Source organism: Melozone crissalis, unplaced genomic scaffold, assembly GCF_028551555.1.
Source record: "Melozone crissalis strain CALT ecotype California unplaced genomic scaffold, PUWL_Pcris_2 ptg000027l_1, whole genome shotgun sequence".
NCBI lineage: Eukaryota > Metazoa > Chordata > Aves > Passeriformes > Passerellidae > Melozone > Melozone crissalis.
The window spans coordinates 19,079,245-19,084,827 of NW_026535805.1; positions in this window are offsets into that span (position 1 = coordinate 19,079,245).

A 5,583-nucleotide genomic window follows, 5' to 3' on the forward strand; every position below is an offset into this window, starting at 1 on the left:
TGGTCATTTTATGTCATTTCATTCTAACCCACTCCAAGGGATGTATTATTAACAGGAACCTCATTTACCACACTTTCAGGGATGGGTCATACCACAAGCACAATACAAAATTAAAACAGCTGTCAATGAACACTGTGAAGGTAAATAGTTCCCTAGGAGAAGGGATTTGTAGGAAGTAGGATAACTAAAAGCCATGTATTTGATACTTTAGTCTAGGATGCTAAACATATAAAGCATAAGGGTTCATCTTACAAACTTGAAATAAACCTTCAACCTGTAAGCCCTTCTTGTATTCTGAAGCACAAATTGGACTCTTGGAGAAGTAATTACACTTACTATCTTGGATGATCTCTCTTCTGGAGACATTGTAGCAGCTTGAGGCAGGTTGTCCATGCCTGTTTTTTGTATCAAATGCCAGACAGATCAAATGTGAATGATGAAGGACTATAGCAATGCAAATATGGGATATTTTTTTTCACCCAGCCAAACTGAACCCATTGCATGACTTCATTCCACTGAATACATACAAGAGAAGTGTGAATTACTTTTGTAACCCTAGCTTGGACACAACAGGGACCCACTGATTTTGAACCATTCCCTCACCTTGGTGAAGCGTGTGAAACTAACTAGCAGAGAACATGACATTTAAACAGTACCTGGAAAGCAACACATTAAATGGGTTTAATTGCATTAAGCCTTCAGTTCTTAAGAGAAAATGCAGTGACAGATATTCCTTTGCTAATGGACTTTTTTTTTCCCCACTAATCAAGCATGTCTAAATACCCATCTTGCAGGTGCTTAGCTACAAGACTCCTCTCATCTAATTATTGGCACTTACATTTAATTCCTGTTTTTTTCATCTCTGACAGGGTATGAATGCAGCTTAATGTGAGATCTGATATGAAGACCATCCCTATAATTTCTTTACCAGATAGCTATTACAGGGCTTTTCATCCACCACAGCTACCATGGCTCCTAAAGCATTATTTTGTTTCTACATTCATCTAAAGTTTGTAAGGAAATTAAACAGGATGGCAACACAAACGGCTTGTAGTATTTCAGTGTTACTTAGGTTCTGGCTGAAACTCTCCCACAAAAGCAGCTTCTTGAAGAAAAACTGTATTTGATTAAGAATTGAAAACATCACCTTGTGTGCTCTACCCTCTGTAAAATGAAGATTCTTCAGTCAGGCTGCTGGAGAAGGGAATACTGTTTGCCTTGAAGCAGCTCTGATGCAGCTTTTATTTCCTGCAGGTGTTCAACTATTCTCCACCACCTGCCCAACCAATTCTAATGGCTCTGCTCTCTGCATCCATCACTGATGGACAGCTTCACGGGAATTGTAGCAGCAGCTTGACTCATTTTACCAGAGCCTAGAACTGCTACCATACAGTAATCAGCCTTCTCATCACAAGTAAGATGACAGCCCAAGAAGAGGTGGAGGTGGGATCAGAAAACAAAACCCAGAACCTAACTGTGGAGCCTTGGATTTCTGCTCTAAGGCAGAATACAACAGTCTGCAGCTGGGCTATTCTGCTCAAGTTGGTTACAAACATGAATACATCCATATTGTCTGAAAATAGCTGACAGAAAGGGTAGTCTAGCAACCAGAACTTGCATCTCCCTCTTCTTCTTCATGCCAGACAGAAGCAGAGGAGTCAAGTAAAATAAATTTATGGCTGCTTTGTACTCCCACACTGCTGGCACGTAGGCTGTTTGCACATAACCCAGCAGGCACAAAAGGACTGAGGTCTGTCTCAGATAATGATTTTGCTCCCTTTAACCTTTTGTAATGTTCTGAGAGAACATAATAATAATAATAATAATAATAATAATAATAATAATAATAATAGTAATAAACCCAGCACAGTATTACATCCGGCACCACATGAAAACCTGTCTCAGGTGACTTCTCTTGCTCTCTGCACTAAAGAAATATAGTTCTGTCATGCTTTGGGATGCACTGGTTTGGTGGATGGTTGTGGTTTTTTGCTGCTACCATCACTTACTTTCGTAAGTATTTCTAAAAACTGTTTGGGGTTTACCAGGATAAAAAAATAATTGACCTTTGCCCACATTCCCTACTGTTTCCATGAGAAAATTTAAGTTCTTTGTGAAGCTTCTCTTAGATGAGAATTAGGCATTTATTTCCACCCTTGGCAAAAATTAAGGAATCATAAACCCACAAAGATTGGAAAAGACTTCTAAAATCTTTGAATCCAACCAGTAACCCAGCACCATTGTGTTCACCACTGACCCATGTGCCACATACAAATGTCTTTTGAATACTTCCAGGGATGATGATTCCAGAAACAGCATGATAATTCTGCCAAACAGCAGAGACCTCATATCTTAATCTACTAATATAAAAGTGTAATCTCTTATACTTTTTACCACTAGAGCACAAATACATTTGGAAAAAATTTAGTAACAAAATGATGGTTACTACATTTCTTCCCTGCTCACGTGCTATTTAAAATTCTAAACCAAACAAAAAATCCCCCCAAAAGCCTATCTACTGCTTAGTTAAAACTTAGTCAAAGACAAGATTCCAGCAAAATAGAAGCAATGTTTACCCACCCAACTGACTACCCCAGGAAAATTTACTGTGTTTTGCCTAAAACATTTGAAGATTTCTTCTCCTTTCCAAACGTACATTCCAAGAGACTGGAAGATGAATTAAAAACCCACCTGGCCTTGAAACAGATTGATAGGATGACTGCAGCTTTTCTACCTCTCTTCTCCCACTGCTTCTTAATCAAGCTTGGTTTTGCAACAAACTTCATCCAGGAGAAAGGATGTGCCAGCCTCCATCATGACAAACTAAAGGTTACAGCATCAAATCATTCAAGAGTTAATCCATTGTTCTTTAAATTTACTAGGTATTTGTGCCTGGTTTGAAGTAAAGATAGAAACATTCAAACTATATTTGTTTCCTTCCTATCAGAAGCTTTCTGAAAACTAGGAAAAAGGTAACTTCTTGTGCTTTGTGCAGTTTTTAGAGAAGTATGTCAGGAAGGAGAGGTAATGTATTGCACCATTCAAACAGACAAGTAAATCCCCATTAACTCACCCCTCCTCCTGAGGATCTGGAAGAGTCCAAGGCCAGCCTAGAAACAAGGCTTCCCAGTCAGTGCACTATGCTACAGCTCTGCCAGCACAGGGAACGAGCACAGTGGATAAATCATTTACTGCAAGCCTCTGGAAACCACAGGAAAAAAAAAAAACAAAACAGGAAAAAAAAGAAAGAAAAAAAGAAAAAATACATAAATAAAAATACATGCCATTTCATGAAATTACAGTGTTATTGCCTCTGTCTGCCAATCTACCTAGATGTCATCACCTACACCACCCATTATGTTCTTGGCCATTCCAGAGGTTCAAGGATTACCATTTACTTCTTCCCCAAAAGAGACCAAGTTAATCTTCCTTCCAGGAGTAAAGAGCCCTACCTGCTCTCAGAGATAGACTAAAGGGCGTGAAGAGAAGTGGTATTTAACTTGGACCACAGGAAAATTCATATTCTGGAAAGCTTTAGACACATATGGGGTAACAACTTCCAGTTTCTCCTTTGCAAAGCTCTTGCTTGGCACTAGCTCCTCTCCATTCATGGCCAGCCATGTTCAGCACTGACCACAACCACTACTTGTAGAAGCAATTGTAGAGCACAGAACAAGGATAAAAGAATTATATTGTCCTTTCCCCAAAAATAAAGGTAATTTTTAAAATTAAGTTCCACACAGATAACACAGCATTAAATAAGGTTGTCTGAAGGAGACTGCCCACATTACTGTTTGCCACTGTATGCACTGAAACCTTCAGGAAAACCAATCTGCAGAAGGAAACTAACCAGAAAGCATGTACTTCAAAACAGCACTATCTAAAGTGCAGAACTCTAGAAAAATTCAGCCTTCCCTTCAATATTTCCCTTCCCTGCAATTATATCTCTCAATATAAGGCAGGTAAGAAAATCAATTCCCCTCCTCCTCTGTGGATTTACAAGAAACCAAGCACTTTACTGAAAAAACTGGGAAAAACATTGGGAAAAATTTATCTGTCAAATGTAAACAAACAAACTCAAGTATATGACAAAAAATACAGGAGAAAACCAAGAAGTAACTACAAAGGACTTTTTTATAAATCGGGATTAAAGTAATCTCTACTCATTGCCCAACTCCATTTTAAACTATCAAAGCATGTCAAACTTTGCTTGCTTTGGTTTTGACAGTCAATCAGCTATCTGATGAAAGTAGGGCAACAATACTAACAAAGATTTCCTATATTCAATGCAGTAACTGCTTAGCATCACAAAACCAGCTCAAAGAGATTTTCTCAAAACTCTCTTCTCTTCTGAATTACCCTTTTACTGTTGACTTGATCATTTATACTAGATTTCCAAATTCAGCTTAGACAGTTCTTATATTTCTTGTATGAAAACACTGCAAGACTCTGAGAAACATTTCATACCTTCCTGACACACAGTCATGGAAAACGAAGACAAACGGTGATTTTGCCTTCTCCAGAGGTCCATATGCAGGCAGTGATTACAGAAATTCAAGCTCTGCTGGGGTCCCTCCCTGATGCCCCACCTCTGGTTTTACACAGGGTTCAGGACTTCAAACAGACTTCCACTGATGATGTTGACAGTAGTTCTTCCATTGACTTCAGCTGGGAATAAACTGGTTTTTACTGAGCAGGCTAACTGTTGAGTATCTTCTCCTCTACAGTTTCTCAATTTTATCAACTACTACAGGAGTCAGAAACTAATTGAAAAAAACCACTTTTACTGAGTTAAGGAAAAAAACCAAGAAGAAAGCCTTGTTGACCTCCATATGTTTATTTTTTTAAACAATTTACAAATAAAAATGTTATATTTATCCAAGGAAATACATTTAATACTTTAGTCTTTAACAAGCTATACAAATGAGAACCATCACACTCAATAGTTCAGGGACCATTCAGGGTAGACATGCATGTGTCTGTATCACATGAAGCGAGTCCAATTCCTGACACCAGGGTTCTGATCTTCTACTTCTTCAGAGCTGGTCAGCTGCTAAATGATTTAACACAAATAGTTACTGGATCACAATAAAATGAAAGCAAGCCCATTTCAAATCATGTAAGTGACCTCAATATGTCTGGTCCAGGTGTCAGGCCACAGAGCCTTACCGATTAGTTTTCTTCTCCAAAAGCCAGTCGGGACAGATTTTCTCCCCTTGCTTAGTGATGTGCCATCCATACATGTGCTTATACAATACACTGAAACACCTTAAGTACAGATGTAATACAACAGGAATTACAAAGCACAGAGACAGATAAAACAGACAAATAAAATCAACTCTGAACACATTCTTGCATTTCAAAACAACAAAAGTAATCGAACCCATGCATTACAGTTCAAAGAAATTTTGGGTTTCAGTTCTTCTGAAAGTCTCAATTTCCTCAGTTCTAAATTGCTGTTCTTGAGCTTGTCTCAGCAGCTGGGCTACTCACGGTGCTACTGACACAAACTGGGTGAGCTGGAAATCTTTGACCAGGAATGGTCAAAGAATAAAAGCCCCCAAAATAAAGAAGACGCACGCA